The following is a 12133-nucleotide window of genomic DNA, read 5'->3' as shown; positions in this document are numbered from 1 at the left end:
CAGTTGTTTAAGTGGCTGCTTCCACAAATCTGTCAGCCTCAGGTTGCTGTAGTTCGATCTCCACAACACTTCAGCCAGCCAAACGACCCCTGAGGGACTTCAGAGCAAACAAAAAAAAATCCCTTATTCCATTTTTTTCTAGAAAGGACTGGGCATGGAAGTCCGCACCTTCAGGGAAAATGTTCTCTCAGGGGCCGGGCATGGAATACTTGGTGAACTGGAGAGGTAGACAAAGGAGTTTGGACCAGGAATTCAATTTATGCCTCAGAATGGAGCAGCCTTAGGAATTCCCAGCTTTCAAAATGGCCCAGCATTGAGCTGGACTTTCTACTCTTAGAACTCAGGCTCCGAACTCTTAGGTGAGTTCTAAGAGGAGAAAGATATCTTGTTCTCATATCATGGAGTCGAAACTGTCATTTCTACATGGAACTGTGAATGCGTTCATTAGACTGGAGAATAGGGTCCCCTTGGAGTTAAGGGGAAGGAAAGAGCATTTCCATTTCTGGTGTGCTCATGGTCTGAGTTCTTGCCGAGCCTATCGAGTCAGAGCACTGAGATTCAGGAGGCTGTGTTTTAAATCCCCATACCTTGAGCAATAAAATAAAAAAAATTCAAAATAATTTTTATTTGGCAGAACCAGGAATAGAGCTCGGCCCTTGTGCTTGCCAGGGAAGAACTTCTTCCACGTAGTCTTCTCCCCGGCCCATTAAAATTAATTTTTATTCTGTCTTTATTTTATTTATGTGTGTGTGTGTGTGTGTGTGTGTGGCCAGCTCTGCCAATGAGGGGGCTGGGCTGGGTGGGATGTGGTGTTGGGGGCTTGAATGGCAATCCCTGTGCTTTGCTAAAATTGTTCTAGGAAGTTGCTTTAGATCACTGAGACATCTCACCAGCCCTAAAATTAATTTGTAAAAAGATTTTCAATGATTATTTATTGTTAATATTTGACAAACTTTAAAAACTTATCCATCTGCACTTGTTGGCCATAGGGAACTCAATGGAAGAATTGTCCACAAAACTCTTTCCGAGGAGACTCGCCTGCAGGTGATGTGTTCATCAATGCATTTCCCAGTTGAATTGGGGACCGGAAGTTCTGTTGGAGGCTGTCTAGTGGAAACGGTCCCAGAGGGCCACTCTTCACAAAGGGCCTAGACACTCTAGGGAATTTCTTCACCATGGACTCACCCTGGAATCTGAAATCCTCTGGTGGAGAGAATGAGCTCCACACGGGGCTGTCAGGCCTGGCACAGCTGGATCCCATTGTGGCCCTTTAGAACAAAGGGCTTAGCAAGTGTGTTTTTCTCAGGGGCCTGGCCTTAGCTCAGTTGTTTAAGTGGCTGCTTCCACAAAGCTGTCAGCCTCAGGTTGCTGTAGTTCGATCCCCACAACACTTCAACCAGCCAAACGACCCCTGAGGGCCTTTGGAGCAAACAAAAAATATCCCTTATTCCATTTTTTTCTAGAAAGGACTGGGCGTGGGAGTCCGCACCTTCAGGGAAAATGTTCTCTCAGGGGCTGGGTGTGGAATACTTGGTGAACTTGTGAGGTATACAAAGGAGTTTGGACCAGGAATTCACTTTATGCCTCAGAATGGAGCAGCCTTAGGAATTCCCAGCTTCCAAAATGGCCCAGCATTGAGCTGGACTTTCTCCTCTTAGAACTCAGGCTCCTAACTCTTAGGTGAGTTCTAAGAGGAGAAAGATATCTTGTTCTCATATCATAGAGTTGAAACTGTCATTTCTACATGGAACTGTGAATGCCTTCATTAGACTGGCAAATTGGGTCCCCTTGGAGTCAAGGGGAAGGAAAGAGCATTTCCATTTCTGGTGTGCTCATGGTCTGAGTTCTTGCCTAGCGTATGGAGTCAGAGCACTGTAATTCAGGAGGCTGTGTTTCAAATCCCTGTTCCTTGAGCCTTACCACAATTAATTTAAAATAATTTATAACAAATTGTTTCTTCGCTGAACCCGGATGTGAACTTTGGTCCTTACCCTATCCTAGGAAGTGCTTATTATTTTAAGTTAATTCCCCTGCCCAATAAAATTAATTTTCATAAAGTTAAAATTTTTTCTAATTTTTAAGAAAATTCAAAAGAAATACTTCTCCACTTGTTCTCTACATGGAAATCAATGGAAGAATTTTGCATGAAACTATTTCCGAGGACATTTGTGTACTGGTGATGAATTCATGAATGCATTTTCTAGTGAATTGGGGAATGGGAGTCCTGTTGGTGGTTGACAAGGGTAAAAAGTTCAGGAGGGCCCCCTTTGTCAAGCTTCTGTACCTTCTCGGGAATTCTCCACCAATGATTCACCCTTGGAATCTGAAATCCTCTGGTATGGAGAATGAGATGCACCTGGGTATGTCAGACCTGGCATAGTTGGGTCCCACTCTGACCCTTAAGAAGAAAGTGCTGAGGAAGAATGCTTTACATGTGGGCCTGGCCTTAGTTCAGTTCTTTAACTGGCTTCCTCCACAAAGCTGTCAGCCTCAGGTTGCTGTAGTTTGATCCCCACAACACTCCAGCTAGCCAAAATTGCCCTGAAGTCATTTGAGAAGCAAAAATAAACACCCTTATTCCATCTTTTTATATAAAGGACTGGGAGGGGGAGGCTGGAGCTTCAGGTTTGGAGGTGAGTTCTTTCAGAGTTTGGAGGTGAGTTCTAAGAGGAGAAAGATCTCTTTTTCTCCTACCATAGCTTCAAAGCTGTCCTTTCTACATAGAATGGTGAATGCCTTCTCTAGACTGGCGAATTGGGTCTAGTAGCCGTAACGGGGAATAAAAGAGCTTTCTGAATTCTGCTATGCCCGTGATCTGAGGTCCTGCTGAGCCTATTGAATCAGAGCACTGAAATTCAGGAGGCTATGTTTCAAATCCCTGTTCCTTGAGCCTTTCCACAATTAATTTAAACTATTTAAAAATAATTTTTTTTTTCGCAGAATACGAATGTGAACTCAGGCCTTTACCCTAGCCAGGGAAGTTCTTATTCCTCTGAGCCAACTCCCCTGCCCAAGAAAAAAAAATTTATAGAATTAAATTTTTTTCTAATTTTTAAGGAGATTATTAACAAATCCACATCCACTTGTTCTCTACATGGAACGCGATGGAAAAATTTTACCTGAAACTATTTCCGAGGAGACTTGCCTGCTAGTCATGGATTCATAAGTGTGTTTTCCAGTTGAATTGGAGAACGTGAGTCCTGTTGGGAGCTGTTTTGGTGAAAAGTTTTAGGTTGGCCTCCTTCCTAAAGGGCATATACACTGTCTGAAATTTCTCCACCATAAATTCACACTTGGAAACTGAAATCCTATGGTGGAGATAATGAAATGCACCTGGGGATATCAGGCTTGGCACAGCTACTTCCTATTGTGGCCCTTAAGAACAAAGTGCTGAGCATGTTTGTTTTACTCGGGGCCCTGGCCCTAGCTCAGTTCTTCAAGTGGCTGCTTCTACAAAGCTGTCAGCCTCACGTTGCTGTAGTTTCAATAACCACAACACTCCAGCTAGCCAATAGTGCTCTGAAGTCATTCGATTAGCAAAAAGAAAACACCCTTATTCCATTTTTTTCTATAAATGACTGGGAGTGGGAGGCTGGAGCTTCAGAATGTTTTCTCAGGCACCGTGCATGGATTATACGGTGAATGGAGGAGGTAGCCAAAGGAATTTGGACCAGAAATTCAATTTTTGCCTGGAGACCAGAGCAGCCTTAAGAAGGCCCAGCTTCTGAAAAGGCCTTGCATTTAGTGGTACTTTCTCCTCTTAGAACTCAGCTTCTGAACTCTTTCGGACTGTGGAGGTGAGTTTGAAGAGGAGAAAGATCTCTTTCTCCTACCATAGCTTCGAAACCCTCATTTCTACATTAAACAGTGAATGCCTTCACTAGACTGGCAAACTGGGTCCCATAGCAGTATCGTGCAGAAAAAGCACTTTCCGAATTCTGCTGTGCCCATGACCTGAGGTCCTGCTGAGCCTTTTGAGTCAAAGCACTGTAATTCAGGAGGCTGTGTTTCAAATCCCTGTGCCTTGAGCCTTACCACAATTAATTTAAAATAATTTAAAACAAATTTTTTGTTCGCCAAACCCGGATGTGAACTTAGGTCCTTACCCTATCCAAGGAAGTGCTTATTACTTCGAGCCAATTCCCCTGCGAAATAAAATTAATTATTATAAAATTAAATTTTTTTCTAATTTTTAAGAAAATTAAAAAGAAATCCACCTCCACTTGTTCTCTACATGGACCTAGATGGAAGAATTTTCTATGTAACTATTTTTCCGAGGATACTCGCCTGCTGGTCATGGATTCATGAATGTGTTTTCCAGTGGAATTGAGGAAAAGGAGTCCTGTTTGGGGCTGTGTTAGGAAAAACTTTTAGGAGGGTCTCCTTTGCCAAGGGCCTTGTCCCTCCAGGGAATTTCTCCCCAAAAGGTTCACTCTTGGAAACTGAAATCCTACGTTTGAGAGAATGAGATCTTCCTGGCAATGTCACCCTTTGCACAGCTGGTTTCTTTTGGCCCTTAAGAAGAAAGGGCTAAGCAAGTGTGTTTTAGCCCCAGGCCTGGCCCTCGCTCAGTTCTTTAAGTGCCTGCTTCCACAAATCTCTCAGCCTCAGGTTGCTGTAATTCAATCCCCACAACAGTCCAGCCTGTCAACCTGGCTGAAGTCTTTCTGAGCAAAAAAATAAAAAATAAAAAATAAAAAATCTTTATTCCATTTTTTTCCAGAACTGGGAGTGGAAGGATGGCACTTCAGGGAGAATGTTTTGTCAGGGACCAATCACAGATTACATGCTGAAATGGTGAGGGAGCGAGAGGAATTTGGACCAGAAATTCACTTTTTTGCCTGGAAAATGGAGCAGCCTTAGGAAGGCCTACCTAGCAAATTGACCTAGCATTTATCTGAACTTTCTCCTCTTAGAACTCAGACTCCGAACTCTTTCAAAGTTTGGAGTCTGATTTCTAAGATGATAAAGAATTCTTCCTCTCATATACTAGAATCGAAACCATCATTTCTACAAGGAACAGTGGATGCCTTCACCTGACTGTTGAATTGGATTCCTTAGCAGTCAAGGGGAGAGAAAGAGCCTTTCGAATTCTGGTGTGCCCATGACCTGAGTTCTTGCCGAGCCTATTGAGTCAGAGCACTGAGATTCAGGAGACGTGTGTGGAATACCTGTTCCTTGAGCACCTTCCACAATTAAAATGAAATAATTAAAAATATATTTTTTTTTGCAGAACCAGGTATTGAACTCAGGCCCTTGTGCTTGCCAGGGAAATGCTTATTCCACTGAACCAAATCCCCGGGCCATTAAAATTAATTTAAAAAAAAATTTTAAAATATTTTTTTTTCAATTTTTAAGAAAATTAAAAAAAAATCCATCTCCTCTTTTTCATTCCATGTATCTCGATGGAAGAATTTTCCATTAAACTAATTCCACGGAGACTCGCCTGCTGCTGATGTATTCATAAGTGTATTTTCAAGTTGAATTGGGGACCGGAAGTCCTGTTGGGCGCTATGTAGGGAAACGGTTTAGGCTGGTCTCTCTTCGCAAAGTCCCTAGACCCTCTTGTCAATTTGTCCACCAAGGATTCACCCTTGGAATTTGAAATCCTACAGTGGAGAGAATGAGATACACCCGGGGATGTTAGTCCTGGCACAGCTTGTTCCCATGTGGCCTTAAGAAGAACGGGCTGAGCAAGTGTGTTTTAGTTGGTGGCCTTGCCCTAGCTCAGTTCTTTAAGTGGCTTCTGCCTCAAAACTGTCAGCCTCAGGTTGCTATAGTTGGATCCCCACAACCCTCCAGCCAACCAAACCTGCCCTGAATTCATTTGGAGGAAAAAAACCTCTTTCCATTTTTTTTCCAGAATGACTTGGATTGGGAGGCCGGCACTTCAGGAAGAATGTTTTCTCAGGGGCTGGTCACAGATTACATGGTGAATTGGTGAGGTAGCCAAAGGAATTTCGAGCACAAATTCAATTTTTGCCTGGAGAATTGAGCAGCCTTAGGAAGGCCATGTTGTAACCTGACCAAAGTGCCGCCATCCTGTTCTGTATTCGCCGTCTTAGTGAACCATGTCAGCTGCTATAAAATGTGACTTCCTTCTTCCTGAAGTCCTCATCCCACCCTTGAGTTCCAATGTGACTTCTCTTTCATCAGCCTACTCCCTTCAGGGCGTGTTATACCCTGACAATACTAACTGCATCTTGGCTCTCTGATTCACCCTTGCCCTAGTTAATTACAATGACTCCATCTTGGTTCTCTGATTCACCCCTACCCTCATTCTGAGAATATCTAAAGGCAAAAGAACATGTGTTTCCGGCAAATGTTCCACCACATTGTCCTTATAAGGTCAGCTTGTACTCCACCTGGTCCTAAAGTATAACTTCTCTGTGTCTAGCTTCCTCCAGGTGTGCTACAACCAATCTTCTAAAAGGTCATATGCTCCCTTGACCACAATAACATCTGCTGTTGGCTTCTGTAATTGACTTTCTTGAATTTGTGGCCTTGCGGTGTTTGGGTTTAAATTACTATGCCTCCCTTACTCGGGGCTCCTCTCTGTCTCTTGCACTCTGAGGATGCTGCAGGATACCAGCTAAAATAAAGCGCTACCATCTTTTTGGACGTTTTGCCTTGTTGTCTCCTTCTTGGGTTGCAACATTTGGGACCTCATCCAGTATCCCTAACAGGCCTCATTTTCCTTCTTGCGAGCTGTGAATACCAAAATTTTGTCCAAATTATTGTTGCCGGCATTGACGTTGGGGTCTCAAGTCCCCATGTCCCTGGAGTGGGATGCCCTCCAAGTAAAATTTGTTGCTCTTAGAGATTTGGGACTGAAGTTGGAGATTTTGGACTGAAGTTAAAGAGTTTGGACTTGGGTTTTTTGTTGAAGTTTTTGTAACTTCGTTTGTTTCTTTAACTAAGGTCATTTGTTGAAGTTTTTATGACTTCTTTTGTTTCTCTAACTTAGGTCATTTGTTAAAGTTTTCATGACTTTTTGGATCTCTTTGAGTGTGGTTATTGGATGACTTCAATTCGGTTTATGGGTTCAACTCGTGTCTGTTCATCTCACCAATTCTGTCTAAATTTCTTTATTTTTGGTTTCACTTTATTTTCCCTCCTTCTGCTTCCTGTGCTCTCTTCCAATATCGGCCTCCTCTCCTCTCATATGGGCCAATCTTCTTCCTCTATCTTCACGACCTGTTCTTGGTTTTAGATCATTTCTCCCTTTTTAGGGAACAAGCCAAAGACATGGCGATCCTGTCTACCCCGATAAATTGAGGATTCTCTGTGAACTCAAGAAGCCCACACTATCTAATGGTTCCTGGCCCCTGGAGGGCACCTTTAATCTCTCTCTCACCCAGTCCCTCTGTCAGGTCATCTTTGGTCCACTGAATCATCTGGATCAATACACCTACATATAAGTCTGGATTGACCTCATCCAGGATCCACCCACCTGGATCAAGAAATTTATCAAGGCTGCAATCCACCAGCCTAGGGCTGCCCCACCCCTCTTCTTGGTCCCCTTAGCTCCTCCAAAGAAGGACTCAGAGCCAACACCCTCCACCATCCATTGCTGACCCCCTGAAATGACTCAAGGTTTGCTGTTCTGAACACCGTTCCCAGACAACTGGCTAATTCCACCTGGTCACACCGGCAGTTGCAACTGATAAGAAATGGCTGTGACCCCCGACCATCACACTCAGAACCTGCTTGTTCCACCTGCCAGCCAGTAAACAGATAAATTCATTATTCAGTTGTTAAAATATTGGTCAGAATGTGTTCATAAATTTAAGCTAAAACATAAAATTGTTATAAGGTTATATTTCTTTAATGGGTGTTAAATGTACTGGCATTCCTTGTTCAATTTTAGACAATAGCACTAGAAAGGGTAAGGTGATATATATATGACTCCTTTTGCCAGTTAAATGACATTAGGTTGGCAACCATTCTTAAAGACTTGGAGGACAGCCTTCCCTGGGATAGACTGGTTCTGATCCCCCTCTACATGCTAAAGGGAATGTCAGGCCTGATCTGTTTCAGTTTCCTTGCTTTGACTTTATTCCTAATTTTCCTACCACTTTGCACTTTCTTTTTTAAAGGCATGTAAAAATTTAAAAAAAATTGTTGGATTCCTTTCTGGAGACATCTCTGGTTGTATGAGCCAAAAGAAACCAAGAATACCTAAGGGGTTAAGGAGCCATAACAGAAGGTTCCTTGATGGAAACTAGTTTCTGACCACTAAAAGCTTACATCTGCTTTATGTGTTAACTGAAAATAAGATGACTGCCAGCTGTATTGTGTTTTTACCAATATGTAAAATATGATGCTAAATGATAATAAGTTCCACCTGTGAGTTTCAAGGTTAAATTTTGTTGCCTGTCTTTTTACAGAAGTCAAGGCTTGTGTAATGATAATCTTGGACCGGGTTTTGGCTTCTGTAAAAAGATAGACAACATTATATGATAAAGTTACATTTAAAAATAAGTGTCATATTTTTAATTTTAAAACATCCAGTCTATCATGGCTTAGCTGTAACAGGAGCTATCTCTGATTTCTTAAAATGTTTAATGTTAAAGCATACTTCTTGAGATGCTAATTCAGTAGGGAGACAGATTACTCTTATAGTTAAGCTAATTACAAGCAGCTCCAGATATTAGAAAAGAGCTATAAAAGATAGCGTTTTCCCCAGACAACTCACTTGATACTTTATAGGACACTAAGGAGAAAATGTTCTATAATCAGAACTGGGAAAAAACCAGGAAGAAAAAGCAAAGAAATCAAGAATGGCTGCCTTTGTTGCGGCCTCAAAACAGACCATAAGTCTGATTCTCTGGGCTCCAAGAAGAGCTCAACAATGATGGGGTTCATCTGCTACAGCTGTCAGAAGCCAGGGGACTGCCTTAAGAGGCCCACAAGCCATGCCCTGACTGCTAAGGCAGCCACTAGAAGTGAAACTGCACTCTGAGGCAGAGGACCCAGAGCTCAGACTCAGCTTCCCAGATGGTACAGCAGGACTGAAGGATGCTGGGCCTGCTTCCTCCCTCTGGCTAGACTGTTTCCTCTACCTGTCATCTCCATGGAGGAGCCCTGAGTAATCATGACTAAAGGAAAAAGCTAGCCTATTGCTGGACATTGGCACAGGTCTCTTTGTCTTCTCCAACCTTGGCCTTCATTCCAGTCATTGTCATCTTGTTTTAGCTGTAATTGAGATATATTGTTCATGTACAGATAAAATCCTGTCAATGTAAAAAAGTTCTAGAGACACTGGCTACACAGTGTCAAATAGCTTTGGGCCTATAGATAGAGCCAGGCCTTGTCATTAGAACATAAAACTCAGAGCCAGTGTTAAAAAGATAAATACTTCTATAGTGCCCCTTGATTAAATTAAGGGCCATATCCAAAACTGAATGAGACATTGGTTTAATCTGACTGAATACTGTGTATTTTGTGATAAGTTTATTAAGTTAGCCTGGTTGATTTCTGATGTAACTCAGGTATTTCATGCTGTTAGTAAACACAAGTGTAACTAGGCAAATATGTCAAACTGAACTTAAATTACTTAAAGGGATTGACAGTAAAAATAAGGTATTAATCTGGTTTTCCATATGTTCTTGAAATTTAAAGGTAATTATAAGTATAGCTAGACAGATTTATAACAAACTATCAGAATACATGAATAAAGGGGTCTAAGAGCTAGTATGTTATGATTGCTAGGTCTCAAAAAGGTTTATAAATGTACCTGTTAGCTCGAATGTTCATGCTTTGATTATATGTGTTCTAATTGCTCAGAAAATTTGTTCTGTCCTAGAAGATACTAAAGCCCAGGTAATCATGCAGGAAAAATCTGTTAACAAATATGCTAGATTACGATTCCTTTTGCTGGGATCCACCAGATTTTATCTATAGAAACATGTATTATAGCCTAATCTAACTGTCCACCTGATAGAGCCCAGGTGATCTGAGCCTTCTCAGGGTTTCCTGCCTCATTATGAGGAAAGCTATGCTCATGTTCCTTGGGCAAGACAACCTACAGGAACCAAGAAGTTGTACCTTATGCAGTGGACCCCAGATATCTGACACAAGCTGCAGAAGTTAGAAGGTTTTGCAGGAATGAATTTGTCTGAATTGAGGTGTTTCATAGTAGAAAGGATACAAAATGGAATTATAGATGGAAAATGAGAGTGTTGATACTAGTAGCCTACAGGAAAGAAAGTAAATGTCCACAGCTGCTGGAGAAGGAAAAAGAAAGTGTTTATGATGGAGTTAGAGGAAGTTTCAGATTGAAGTGGTCATGTGTCTTCCCTTTCAGTCTGAGGGAACCCATGTAAACTGCCAATATAAAAAGAAAGCCTGTTAAACTTTTAATAGATGCTTATGCTGATTTGACAGTAGTTACCCAGCCAGTGGCCCCACTTTCAAACTAAAAAATACTCAGTGTTTTCCCTATGTCCAGTAATTCATGTTCCCCAGTAACAATAGGGAAGGCCAGTATGTTTGAGACAGTACCTAGTGGACATAAAAGATAAAGAAATTAAACCTTACATTTAAGAGATCTCTGTTAATAGGCCTACAAAATGTTCTAACTAGTGTTTTTATAATTACAAACTTCAAAATGTTATTGTATTCCAGAACTGCTAAGTGATTACTCTATCCTGTTGATATTATTATTTGTTTGTTTCTTTGGCTCCGCCTCCTCCAGATTTAAAGCCATTCTGCCTACCCAAGATAAAAATTGCCTGGTGTCTATTGAGGGCCTTTAGATAAAACCTCTAGAGAGTGTCTCTGACTGCCAGTCAACAACTGTGACCCATTCCAGCGTGAAGTAGCCAGAGCGATCATCGCCCATACACCCTCATGGAAGGTTATATCTTCAGAGGAAAAATGTTGCAGGCAGCCAGGTTAGATAAAAATATTGTAGACAGTCAGATAGGGCTGGGCCCTCAAGGAGACACAATTAAAAGACAAGGTGACCACAGTTTGAGAGAGGCGAATGCTGCCCACTGTGGGCCAGACCACAAGACAAAAGAAAAAAAACTCCTTGGCTGATATGACAGCCCAAGAGGTGGCACAAAAACCAATGGGGACACAGGAGATATTGCCTATTCTAGAGTTCTAAAAACCCCCCTATTCAGACTCTGTTGTTAACTACTGTTCCCTTCTGTTGGAATAGATTGACAATGGTGACCCATGTCAAAATAATTTAATATAACATTGCCTACAAGTTTCTGAAGAGTCAATGATTTGACTCGGCCACAAAAACCAGTGGGGAATGTTGTAACCTGACCAAAGCATCACCATCCTGTGCTGTAAGCGCCGTCTTAGTGAACCATGTCAACTGCTATAAAATGTGACTTCCTACTTCTTGAAGACCCCATCCCACCCTGGAGTTCCAATGTGACTTCTCTTTCCTCAGCCTACTCCCTTCAGGGCATGTTATACCCTGAGGATAGTAACTCCATCTTGGCTCCCTGATTCACCCTTGCCCTAGTTAATTACAATGACTCCATCTTGGTTCTCTGTTTCACCCCTGCCCTGGTTCCGAGAATGTCTAAAGGAAAAAAATTATGTGTTCCCAGCAACTGTTCGACCACATTGTCCTTATAACGTCAGCATGTACTCCACCTTGTCCTAAAGGGTAACTTCTCAGTGTCCAGCTACCTCCAGTGTGCTACAACCAATCCTGTAAAAGGTCATATACTCCCTTGACCACAATAACATCTGCTATTGGTTTCTGTAATTGGCCTGCTTAAATGGGTGATCATTCGGTTAATGGGTTTAAATCACTATGTATCCCGTTACTTGGGGCTCCTCTCTGTCTCTTGGACTCTGAGGGTGCCGCTCAGTACCAGCTAAAATAAAGCGCTACCATCTTTTTGGATGATTTGCCTCGTTGTGTCCTTCTTGGGTTACAACAGGTCCAGCATCTGAAAAGTCCTAGCATTTAGCTGGACTTTCTCCTCTTAGAAATCAAACTCTGAACTCTTTCAGACGTTGGAGGTTAGTTCTAAGAGGGGAAAAAATTCTTCTTCTCATATCCTAGAGTCGAAAACATAATTTCTACAAGGTATGGTGGATGCATTCAACTGACTGGCGAAATAGATCCCATAGAAGTCAAGGGGAGAGAAAGAGCCTT

Source organism: Octodon degus, unplaced genomic scaffold (assembly GCF_000260255.1).
Source record: "Octodon degus isolate 3935 unplaced genomic scaffold, OctDeg1.0 scaffold00258, whole genome shotgun sequence".
Classification (NCBI taxonomy): Eukaryota; Metazoa; Chordata; class Mammalia; order Rodentia; family Octodontidae; genus Octodon; species Octodon degus.
This window is presented reverse-complemented; position numbering follows the sequence as displayed.